Source organism: Coregonus clupeaformis, unplaced genomic scaffold (genome assembly GCF_020615455.1).
Source record: "Coregonus clupeaformis isolate EN_2021a unplaced genomic scaffold, ASM2061545v1 scaf0031, whole genome shotgun sequence".
NCBI lineage: Eukaryota > Metazoa > Chordata > Actinopteri > Salmoniformes > Salmonidae > Coregonus > Coregonus clupeaformis.
Window position 1 is genome coordinate 245,566 of NW_025533486.1, and position 11,935 is coordinate 257,500.

Sequence of the window (11,935 nt, forward strand, 5' to 3'; positions counted from 1 at the left end):
TAACTGATTTAATAGTTCAATATTGAAACCGTATACAATATGCACTAGAAATGGTTGTAATGAAAACCTGGGACACTACTATAGACCTATGGAATTATGAGGAGGGGAAAATGATGTATTTCTGAAAAGATATCAACTAAATTAGGATTTGAAGTCAATTCTTGCGTGGGAAACTGCAGTCTGGTTTGTTTGTCTGAGTGAACAGAGCAGTTGGGGGGAAGGGAATACACATACAATGTTTCAATCTCCAACTGTCTTGTTTCACAGACTCCTGTGAGAGAGAATATAGTAGACGGTTGCTGTCAAAAAGTGATTGGTGAGTTTTCCTGTGTCCTGTGTTCATGACCTTTTAAGGACATCCTGTCCGGAGGTTCTCTTCACTATTTAGGGTGTGCTTATGGAACTTGATAGTGCAGCTGTTTCTTTGAAGTAAAGCACATTGATGAGGAATATATTATCTATTATGCTGTGAGAGAAAGAGCACATATTTACCTGATTTGTTAAATATTCATAGTTAACAATGAATATGCTTAACAATAGTAGAGACATTTCTGAACTACCAATGCTGTGCTTTTGGTAAGGATAGTTCCCTCCAGCTCCCTGCAGCTGGTCTGGGCGTGTAGTCAAGGACATGGGATAGAGATCAACTGGAGGAACAGACAGACCTGGATTGTTTCAATTTCTCGTTGCTTCCACACAGCCACAAGAAGAAAACATGGTGGCTCCTGATCTGCCAGGGAGGAGCGTGCTTGTATGAAAAGCAGAGATTGTTTTGGACAATTTGCAGAACTTATGAAGAGCTATACAAATCATGTTGACTCTGTATTAACTTCTGCCTGCAATTGCATAAATAAGGATATTTTACATATACTCAGAAGCCGTTGTCTGTGTCATTTTCTAAAGTTTAAAGTTTGTTTAAGAATAAGAGAATATCAGCACTGTGCAAAGAACCCTCTACAACATGTTTGAAATAAAAAGTAACGGATGTTCTCTTCACTATTTAGGGTGTGCTTATGTAACTTGATAGTGCAGCTGTTTCTTTGAGGTAAAGCACATGTTTGAAATAAAAAGTAATGGCCTGGTCATTGATGTGTCGTGTACTGACCTAGTTGAACTTCATGTTTGAACTGTATGAAAAATGTGAAACAGTTGGGAATTTTTTGTAGTGAACTTATGGAGCTGCTGTGTAGTGAGCTTGTGACCCCTTGTAGAATGAAAAAGTAATTTCCGGGTAGGTCTGCCTGAGTATAAGTAAGTGTTAGACTTGTCCTGTGAACACTACGAGCGACAAGAAACCTCAAGAGAGATCAACCACAGAAAACTCCAGAAAACACGTCTCCTAGACCAATTCTAGGTGTGTTGTGTCCTTCATGTCTGGGCGACAAGGACAAAACCATCGATGCCATTCTTTGTGATGCACCTGATTGATTTAATGGTGGGATTGATATGAGTGGAGGCCAACCGGACGATTCAACAGTGAAGATTTTCTCCTGCGTTTCGCATGAGGGAATGGCTTAAGATAAGACTTGCTCTATGTCAGATCTAAAAGGCCCTGAATGGAACATCCCTGTCTGGGTACGCACTGGAAGAGGAAGTGTGTGGGCCAGATGATTTGAAAGTCATACGAATCTCTTCAGTAGCGTAGAGTCCAGACTCCAAAGTGACAATTTTAGGTTGTTCTGAATTCAATAGCGCAAATGCCACCCAATCTGTTAGTTCGTATGTATTTTCAAACGCTTGCACAGAGGTCAACTATTTTGTGCCTGTCTTTAGCTTCAAGTGGCGAGATTGGTTTAAGGTGCTTGATATGATGAAACAAGTGCAACAGTTTTTCCACCATCGTGAACATTTACGAAGGTGGTCCCTTCTGTTCTCAAGACAAAACTTGGACTTATCGGCAAGAAGGTTGATCTATCATCGAAAAGAAAACATGCAAAACCTTGAAGGCCATGGAGAGCCAGCGTGGAAGAGGCAACGTCTGACTCCCTCACTGCTTGAAGACGGGGATTTGGAGACTGATGGGGGTGTCGGGTTACAAAAGGCCCCTGAAAAGGAGAAAAATTATGATTATTATAATAATTATACATTTAAACATGTATTGTTTAGTAAGGTGTAGTATTGTGTAATAATACAGTTTATGATCCATATAGAGGTTTAGTAGTAAACATTAGTGTCATAGTTTAATATTCAATATTGTATAGTGAACTTTAATCACTTGTATATAAATGCTTCCATTTCTGTAGTAACATTTTAGAAGAAAATAAAAGGTTTGAAAGAAAATTGTATTTCCCTTCAATGAATTACAGCTCTCTCTCTCTCTCTCTCTCTCCACAAGAGCCACTGGTTCTTTGGGTTGTGTGTGTGTGTGTGTGTGTGTGTGTGTGTGGTGTGTCTTTGAAACAACTGTGTTTTAAACCGGTTTTACCTTTAACCTTTTAGAAAGAGTTCTCAGCTATCCATATTTTAATGGTCAACAGTTTGCTCATCTAGGGGGTCCCTTACACACAAGGGAACTGTATGTACACATGGGGTCCCCCAAGTGTCTTTTAAACTACTTTTTTAAACCTGTTTATCCTTTAACCTTTTAAAAATAGCTCTCGGGGGGGTGTCCGGGAATGTCCGGGAGGCATCCGAGGATGGAATGTCCAGTGGATGTCTCAGTCAATTAAAAACAAAAAAGGTAATTGTATTCTTAAAGATGTCCCGTTTTACTGCTGACCTAAACAGATCCATTTGACCCCATAAAAGAGTGTCCGTGGGATGTCTCAGTCAACCAAGAAAAAAGACCCAGAGGACCAGAAGGCCTGAAGACATACATCTTAAAGAGACTCCTTGAATCATTTATTCCTCATGGAGCATTTTGAAGGTGAGTTGAATTTTCTATATGATGAAGGCTTCTATATCTAACTATGCATATATATATATATATATTATTTATGTTGTATATTATAAATGAATGTTTTTAATATTGTATTGTATAAAATTATATAGTATATAATGAATGAGATGTTGTGTTATTGATTTTTTTAAACGAGAATGGACTCTACCTACATATTTATATATCCTACTGTTTATACCAAACAAATGTCAATTTTATGTGACATGTCTCAAGGTGTCTCAGAACCCATGAAAATGCATGCCAAACCAAGTCTCTACTCATGAGTGGACCACTATCTCCACCTAGTGGATGTATAGTTACATTACAGTTATAGAAAAATTACAAGTCAATTGATTATTTGTGTGTGTGTGTGTGTGTGTATCTAGAATGTTAGTATAATATTATATATATATATATATATATATATATATACCTACATATGTATTTATCCTACTGTTTTTACCAAACAAATTTCTATTTTATGTGATGTGTCTAATCAGGAGTGGACCACTGGCTCCACCTTGTGGATTTTCAGTTACATCACAGTTGTAGAAAAAAATACCCAGCACGTTAGTATACTATTCTATATCCCTCTCTCAATTAATAACAATTCACTCAATGGATAACAATGTTTTTTAAATATTTAACAGTATTTCAATATTTGGTTTTTGCAGACATTTTAAGACTGGATGACATACAATTTCCAGGTAATTAATATTATTATTTTATTTATTTGTTTTTTTTAAGGGGGTAGATCAGCTTAATATTGCAGATAGATTGTATCTTCCATCAATGTAATTGTCTGCATCACTTCCAGTCCCCCATGTTTTTTATATATATACACAAACACACACATATTTACATTTACGTCATTTAGCAGACGCTCTTATCCAGAGTGAGTGCATACATTATTTTATTTTTTTCTCCATGCTGGTCCCCCGTGGGAATCGAACACCCACAACCCTGGCGTTGCAAACGCCATGCTCTACCAACTGAGCTACATCCCTGCCGGCCATTCCCTCCCCTACCCTGGATGATGCTGGGCCAATTGTGAGCTGCCCCATGGGTCTCCCGGTCGCGGCCGGCTACGACAGAAACTGGATTCGAACCAGGATCTCTAGTAGACCACTGCGCCACTCGGGGAGATAATACACATACACATACACATACACATATATATATATATATACATATATATACACATACATACACACATACAGTGAGGGAAAAATTATTTGATCCCCTGCTGATTTTGTGATTGACAGTTCTTTTGTGTTGCTTCCATTTGCGAATAATCGCACCAACTGTTGTCACCTTCTCACCAAGCTGCTTGGCTATGGTCTTGTAGCCCATTCCAGCCTTGTGTAGGTCTACACTCTTGTCCCTGACATCCTTGGAGAGCTCTTTGGTCTTGGCCATGGTGGAGAGTTTGGAATCTGATTGATTGATTGCTTCTGTGGACAGGTGTCTTTTATACAGGTAACAAACTGAGAATGTGTACTTCCTAATATAAAAGAATTATCAGGACTGATAAGAAGACAGGAAGAAGTAGCATGCTGTGTCTCAACTAACAATGTTATGCAGACTTTCTTTTGAAAAGGTGAAGGCTTCTCTGCCAGACCTACCAGGAGAATCTGTACATTTTTTGCAACTTGGAGACTATGTGGTGGTAAAGGATTAAGGAAGTCATTGATGGACAACACCCAAGTGGGAAGGTTAGTAATAGGTGATGATGGCTACCTTGATGGAAGGCCAAGTAAGAGAGAGAGATTCCTAGATCTATATGGACCATTGGAGGACTTTTCTAACGCAAAGGAGGAAGGTGGCACTGCTTCGGCGGAGCATTGTTTTTGTTTTGTCTGTGTGTTTTTGCAGCAGAGACTATTGGTACGCTGATAGAAGGATACACTCCACAGAGAGATGGTGATAAATGGAGAAGGACTCTGCATGATCATAGAACTAGTGAAGGAAGAAGGTTCATGCATCATCACACCGTCTACACCAACGGAGGTATGGATAGAGGGGAGATTGAACAGGTATCAGGTCAACCAATGCTACAGATGGCTACGAGGAAATTGACGATCTGGAGATGATAGTAGGTATATACACTGCTAAAGTGATAGTATTGAGAATGCATTGAGATAATGATCTGTATTTATTTTCAGGATGAGGAAAGTCATAATTGAATTATGAATGTTTATAATGTATGTTAATATAGGTATACATTCTGAAAGTTGTAATGGGTGATTAAGTTGGGAGTTTTTTCATTTTCAGTGATAAGGATAAAGTGAATAAGAATTGTCATTTACACAAGTAATTTGGTTGGTTATAATTTATAAGATTAATGAGTGATTTAAGTGAATTATTAGTATGTATAAGCATATAAATGTTTTCTATAGATATTAGGGGGTTTAAACAGTGATACATTAAGGTCATGTCTTAGGATACATTTATATGATTTATTGAATAGACATTGTTGAATCATACTGTTTGAAACATGGAAGTTAAGGTGAGGATTGTGAATGAAATCATGAACATGTTGATTAATTGGGTTAAAGTATTAACATATTAGTAATGATATAGATTTGAAGTATGGGGTGATATTGATATGGATGTTTAGAGTGGTAAATATATATGTTGATAGGCAAGTACTTAATTGGTTCCTATCATGGGGTTATGATATTTTCATATGATGTGATTTTGGTTGAATTATTAAAGCAGGAATAGTCTAGGGATGTGATGATGTAACAGGGAGTGATAATAGAGTGTTATAATGTGTATGTTATATCAGGTATATTAGGAGGACAAAGGCGGAGTTGAACATTGTATATTTTAACAATCATGGGTTGTTAAGCAATTGGGTCTGAGATGTTAATCATTAGAATGTGTAATTGATAATCACATAGAATTGGAGGCTATTATATTAAGATGAGGAGGATATGGTAATTTGAATGTTGTTGACGTTTTTTAAAGGTTGTTTTAGTGGGTAATTCCATAGGAACATGGATGGCAAGTATTCTACGTCCTCTATTGGCCATAGTAATCATTACAGCCATAGTTATGGGGGGTTGTTTCCAATTTTTCGGGGATTGATTTTAAGATCTGTACATCAGATGAATAACATGCCAGTGATTACAGTTAGAGATGTATCAGTTAATGGTAATGCAAGGAGGGAGAGGACTAATTATTCTGCCATGTCATCTTGTTCCAGTTTAGAGTGCATTGATAATGTTGATTGAGGACAAGGAACGTTAAGGTGGAATTGTATACCATGGAATTAAGGGTTACAGGAAGAAGATGTGGACAGATGACTATCTCAGTGGATCAGATAGAGCCCCTTGTGACCAGGGAGAAACTTGGGGTTCCTCTGACAGAGCGTGGATGATGTAGACGGATGTTTTGGTTATTTTTATATTCACGTGTTCAGATTATAAAATCCATGTAATTTACAAAGGGTCATGGATCTTTGGATTGGTGGGGATGATGTCATGATGGTCACAATTTCGTTGATGTATGTTTTCTTGGTAGCATGAATAAGTAATGGGTATATTTGATTAGCATGTATCAGAAAAAAGGGGTTATTTTAAAAGCGGGGATGATGTCTATGTGGGATTTTTCCTTATATATAAAAATAGGGTTTTGACTACATATATTATTAGCATGAATATATAGTAGTTAATTATCTGTTTATCTTTTACTCAGACTGAGTTTATAGAGGTTTGAGAGGTTTGATATCGCATAAGATAGATGACTGAGAATTTATACCTTTGTTGATTAAATATTGATGGACAGGATGTAGTGACCTGGGGGCAAGAGTAATAACAACAGAGAAAGGGAGGCCTATGATGGTTTCCAGATGTACTGTATCCACCTGGGCTGAAAGGCCCCAGAGTCTGCAACACCACTAAGCAAGGGGCACCACCAAGCAAGCGGCACCATGAAGACCAAGGAGCTCTCCAAACAGGTCAGGGACAAAGTTGTGGAGAAGTACAGATCAGGGTTGGGTTATAAAAAAATATCAGAAACTTTGAACATCCCACGGAGCACCATTAAATCCATTATTAAAAAATTGAAAGAATATGGCACCACAACAAACCTGCCAAGAGAGGGCTGCCCACTGAAACTCACGGACCAGGCAAGGAGGACATTAATCAGAGAGGCAACAAAGAGACCAAAGATAACCCTGAAGGAGCTGCAAATCTCCATAGCGGAGATTGGAGTATCTGTCCGTAGGACCACTTTAAGCCGTACACTCCACAGAGCTGGGCTTTACGGAAGAGTGGCCAGAAAATAGCCATTGCTTAAAGAAAAAAATAAGCAAACATGTTTGGTGTTCGCCAAAAGCCATGTGGGAGACTCCCAAAACATATGGAAGAAGGTACTCTGGTCAGATGAGACTAAAATGTAGCTTTTTGGCCATCAAGGAAACGCTATGTCTGGGGCAAACCCAACACCTCTCATCACCCTGAGAACACCATCCCCACAGTGAAGCATGGTGGTGGCAGCATCATGCTGTGGGGATGTTTTTCATCGGCAGGGACTGGGAAACTGGTCAGAATTGAAGGAATGATGGATGACGCTAAATACAGGGAAATTCTTGAGGGAAACCTGTTTCAGTCCTCCAGAGATTTGAGACTGGGATGGAGGTTCACCTTCCAGCAGGACAATGACCCTAAGCATACTGCTAAAACAACATTTGAGTGGTTTAAGGGGGAAATATTTATCTATTTATAATATTTATTTATTTATAAATATTTGTCTTGAGGAGTCACCTGTGACAGTATTAAAAGAGTAGGAGTACTGATCTGGGATCAGTTTTTCCTTTAGATCATAATGAAACAGATTAGATGGACAGGGGGGACCTGATCCTAGATCAGCACTCCTCCTCTGGGAAACTGCCTTTATGAATAAGGGCCCAGGAGTCACCAGGACCAACTGGAAGTCTCTCTGGATAAGAGCTTCTGATAAATGACTAAAATGTAAGTGTAGTATGAGTCAGCAGGACCAAGAAACCGATCACATACTGTTGCAAAGTCTAGTTACAGCAGGTGTTTACTGCCATCTAGTGGAAGATACCAATAAAACACTTGATTGTCAGGGTGGGGAGACGGCTGAGCTGAAACAGAAAGTAAAGAAGACTAGTGTGCTCGGAACAGTGAACAAACAAAGGCAGAAGCTGCTGGTAAAGCAACACTCACGGTGTGATGGAGAGTGGTAAAGCAACACTCACGGTGTGATGGAGAGTGGTAAGCGACACTCACGGTGTGATGGAGAGTGGTAAAGCAACACTCACGGTGTGATGGAGAGTGGTAAAGAAACACTCACGGTGTGATGGAGAGTGGTAAAGCAACACTCACGGTGTGATGGAGAGTGGTAAGCGACACTCACGGTGTGATGGAGAGTGGTAAAGAAACACTCACGGTGTGATGGAGAGTGGTAAAGCAACACTCACGGTGTGATGGAGAGTGGTAAAGCAACACTCACGGTGTGATGGAGAGTGGTAAAGCGACACTCAATGTGTGATGGAGAGTGGTAAAGCAACACTCACGGTGTGATGGAGAGTGGTAAAGCGACACTCACGGTGTGATGGAGAGTGGTAAAGAAACACTCACGGTGTGATGGAGAGTGGTAAAGAAACACTCACGGTGTGATGGAGAGTGGTAAAGCAACACTCACGGTGTGATGGAGAGTGGTAAAGCGACACTCACGGTGTGATGGAGAGTGGTAAAGAAACACTCACGGTGTGATGGAGAGTGGTAAAGCAACACTCACGGTGTGATGGAGAGTGGTAAAGCAACACTCACGGTGTGATGGAGAGTGGTAAAGCGACACTCAATGTGTGATGGAGAGTGGTAAAGCAACACTCACGGTGTGATGGAGAGTGGTAAAGCAACACTCACGTTGTGATGGAGAGTGGTAAAGCAACACTCACGGTGTGATGGAGAGTGGTAAAGCAACACTCACGGTGTGATGGAGAGTGGTAAAGCAACACTCACAGTGTGATGGAGAGTGGTAAAGCAACACTCACGGTGTGATGGAGAGTGGTAAAGCAACACTCACGGTGTGATGGAGAGTGGTAAAGCGACACTCAATGTGTGATGGAGAGTGGTAAAGCAACACTCACAGTGTGATGGAGGGTGGTAAAGCAACACTCACGGTGTGATGGAGAGTGGTAAAGCAACATTCACGGTGTGATGGAGGGTGGTAAAGCAACACTCACAGTGTGATGGAGAGTGGTAAAGCAACACTCACGGTGTGATGGAGAGTGGTAAAGCAACACTCACGGTGTGATGGAGAGTGGTAAAGCAACACTCACGGTGTGAGGGAGAGTGGTAAAGCAACACTCACGGTGTGATGGAGAGTGGTAAAGCAACACTCACGGTGTGATGGAGAGTGGTAAAGCAACACTCACGGTGTACAGATGTTAAATAAATAAGTGTTAGCTTCCTCAGCACCATGCACCCCACTGTTGCCACCGGCAGTGACCAGAAGAAGAAACCGGAGACAGTGACAGACTACAATCACACAAAGGTATATACAGTATCTCTACCATATACAGATAGCCTTCCCATCTGCCAAACACCAAATAGGATCCCCTTTTATTATATTACATTCATATTATTACTATTAGTATTATCATTCTATATAATTATAACCTATTCTATTTTATTTTATGTTAAAGCTTGGTGTGGATGCACTCGACCAGATGTCCAGACTGTACTCTGTAAAAGGGGGTACTCTCCTCTGGCCTGTTGACTGTACTCTGTAAAAGGGGGTACTCTCCTCTGGCCTGTTGACTGTACTCTGTAAAAGGGGGTACTCTCCTCTGGCCTGTTGACTGTACTCTGTAAAAGGGGGTACTCTCCGCTGGCCTGTTGACTGTACTCTGTAAAAGGGGTACTCTCCTCTGGCCTGTTGACTGTACTCTGTAAAAAGGGGGTACCTCTCCTCTGGCCTGTTGACTGTACTCTGTAAAAGGGGGTACTCTCCTCTGGCCTGTTGAGGTGTTCTACAATGTGCTCGACATGACTGCTATCAACACGTGTTATACAAGCAATGCCTTGACAAGACAGTCAGCAGGAGACATTTCATCATGGATCTGGCATGTGAGCTTGGTGAGAACCACATGAACGCAGAGAAAGAAGCTACAGTCACCAAGCAGGCTGCCAAGACAGCAGGTCCTGTTCTCCCTCTTCCCCAAGCACCACAGCTCCCACTGGGGAAAAATACACAATGTCAAGACAGCAGGTCCTGTTCTCCCTCTTCCCCAAGCACCACAGCTCCCACTGGGGAAAAATACACAATGTCAAGACAGCAGGTCCTGTTCTCCCTCTTCCCCAAGCCCCACAGCTCCCACTGGGGAAAAAGACACAATGTCAAGACAGCAGGTCCTGTTCTCCCTCTTCCCCAAGCACCACAGCTCCCACTGGGGAAAAATACACAATGTCAAGTCGGCAGGTGCACACCGAACAAGGCCCATGAAAACTGTGTGCAGGGCAACCGATTTGATTTGTTTGTGGAACCGAACCATAAAGAGAAGACGTGATTGGTTCATGTGTAAAGGCACGGTACAGTGTCTGATACAATCAACACATTATTGTTTTTATATCTTGTCATGAATATATTTCAAAAAAATGTATTTATGCAATTAATCCTTTACAATTGTTCATGCACTGGTGCTTTTGTTTAGGAATACAGCAAATCATTTCACCTGAACACCTGGCTAGTTATATTATTATTATTATACTTTTTTCATTTGTACTTTGTCAAAATAAACAGTAAATCGACTTTATTAACTCTATTACTAATTGAATCTACAAATACAGTTGATTAAATGGTTTACACTGTAATGTTTTTATTAACTATTGTTGTTATTTTTTTATTGATATATTTCCACAAATATTTCTTCATGCAATTAATCCTTTACAATATATGATGCACTATTTATCAAGCGTTTATTTAACAAACCATGTTTGCACACCTTGCACCTTGCTGGTTGATATGCATCTGATGCATATGCTAAAGTGGACGCCTGGTAACTTTCTCTAGCGGGTTCTTATATGCTGAAAGAACAGGCGGTTCTAGTGTTAAGGACTGGTAGATGGGTGTTGCTCATGCATTCACTCATGCTGACCAGCTCCAGTACTTTTTTCTTGACTAAAGCGTCCAAGTCAGCCTTGACTTATGGTCTGATAGCATAAGGTACAGGTCCTGCTTTCAGAAACGTTGGTTTGCTGTCTGGCTTAATGCTAAGCTTCCCTGTAATGTCGTTCATACTACCCAGCTGTCCATTAAAGACTTCTCCATGTTTCTTTAAGATGGCAGGTAGGTCTGTGTCTCCATGTGTCATTGTATGCACTGATGGCCAGTCCAGTGTGATTTTCTCCAACTATGAACATCCCAGTAGTGATGCATAGTCTCCTTTCACAACATAGAGTGGCAGCTTTTCAGTTTGTCTGTTTACCTGAACTGTGACATCAGTGATGCCTCTCACAGCGACAGATTCACCTGTGTAAGTCTTTAACACGAGGTGCGCTGGTTGAAGTGGAAGGTGTTTCAGTGTATTTTTTCTGACACAAGAGATACAGCTGCCCCTGTGTCAATCTCCATACCCACCGGCTGTCCCTCTAGCAAGGGGGAGACATAGTAGCCGTGCGGCCCGCCAGGAAAAAGTCAGGATTTTCAGTGTGACTTCCTGGTCTGATGAGTCACTCACCTCAGTGTTCTCTTACTCAACAGTGTGAACATGTCTATGTGTCTTTCGTTGGAATGTCTGTTTCTTGTTTCCTGTTTTTGTGATTTCTCTGTTCTCTTTTTGTTTCAGGAGGCTTGTTCGATGTGGCCCTTTTTACCACAGGCTGGACAATCCATGTCCTTAAACCAGCATGTAGAAACCTGATGTCCCACCTTGCCACAGTGGAAACATGTGACTTGATTTCCCGGTCTCTGATTTTCAGTTGAAACTCTGCGCACTTTTCCTTTTTTTGTGATCAACTTTGTATTTATTTTAAAGGAACATGAAGACAAGAACAAATAGCAGCAGGAATGGTTATACAG

General features: G+C 40.7%; 1 pseudogene; it reads right to left on the minus strand.

The window, feature by feature from the left end:
* Positions 1 to 6,652: 6,652 nt before the first annotated feature.
* The window catches only part of LOC123483116, an 18,977-nt pseudogene continuing 13,694 nt past the window's right edge, over positions 6,653 to 11,935 (minus strand).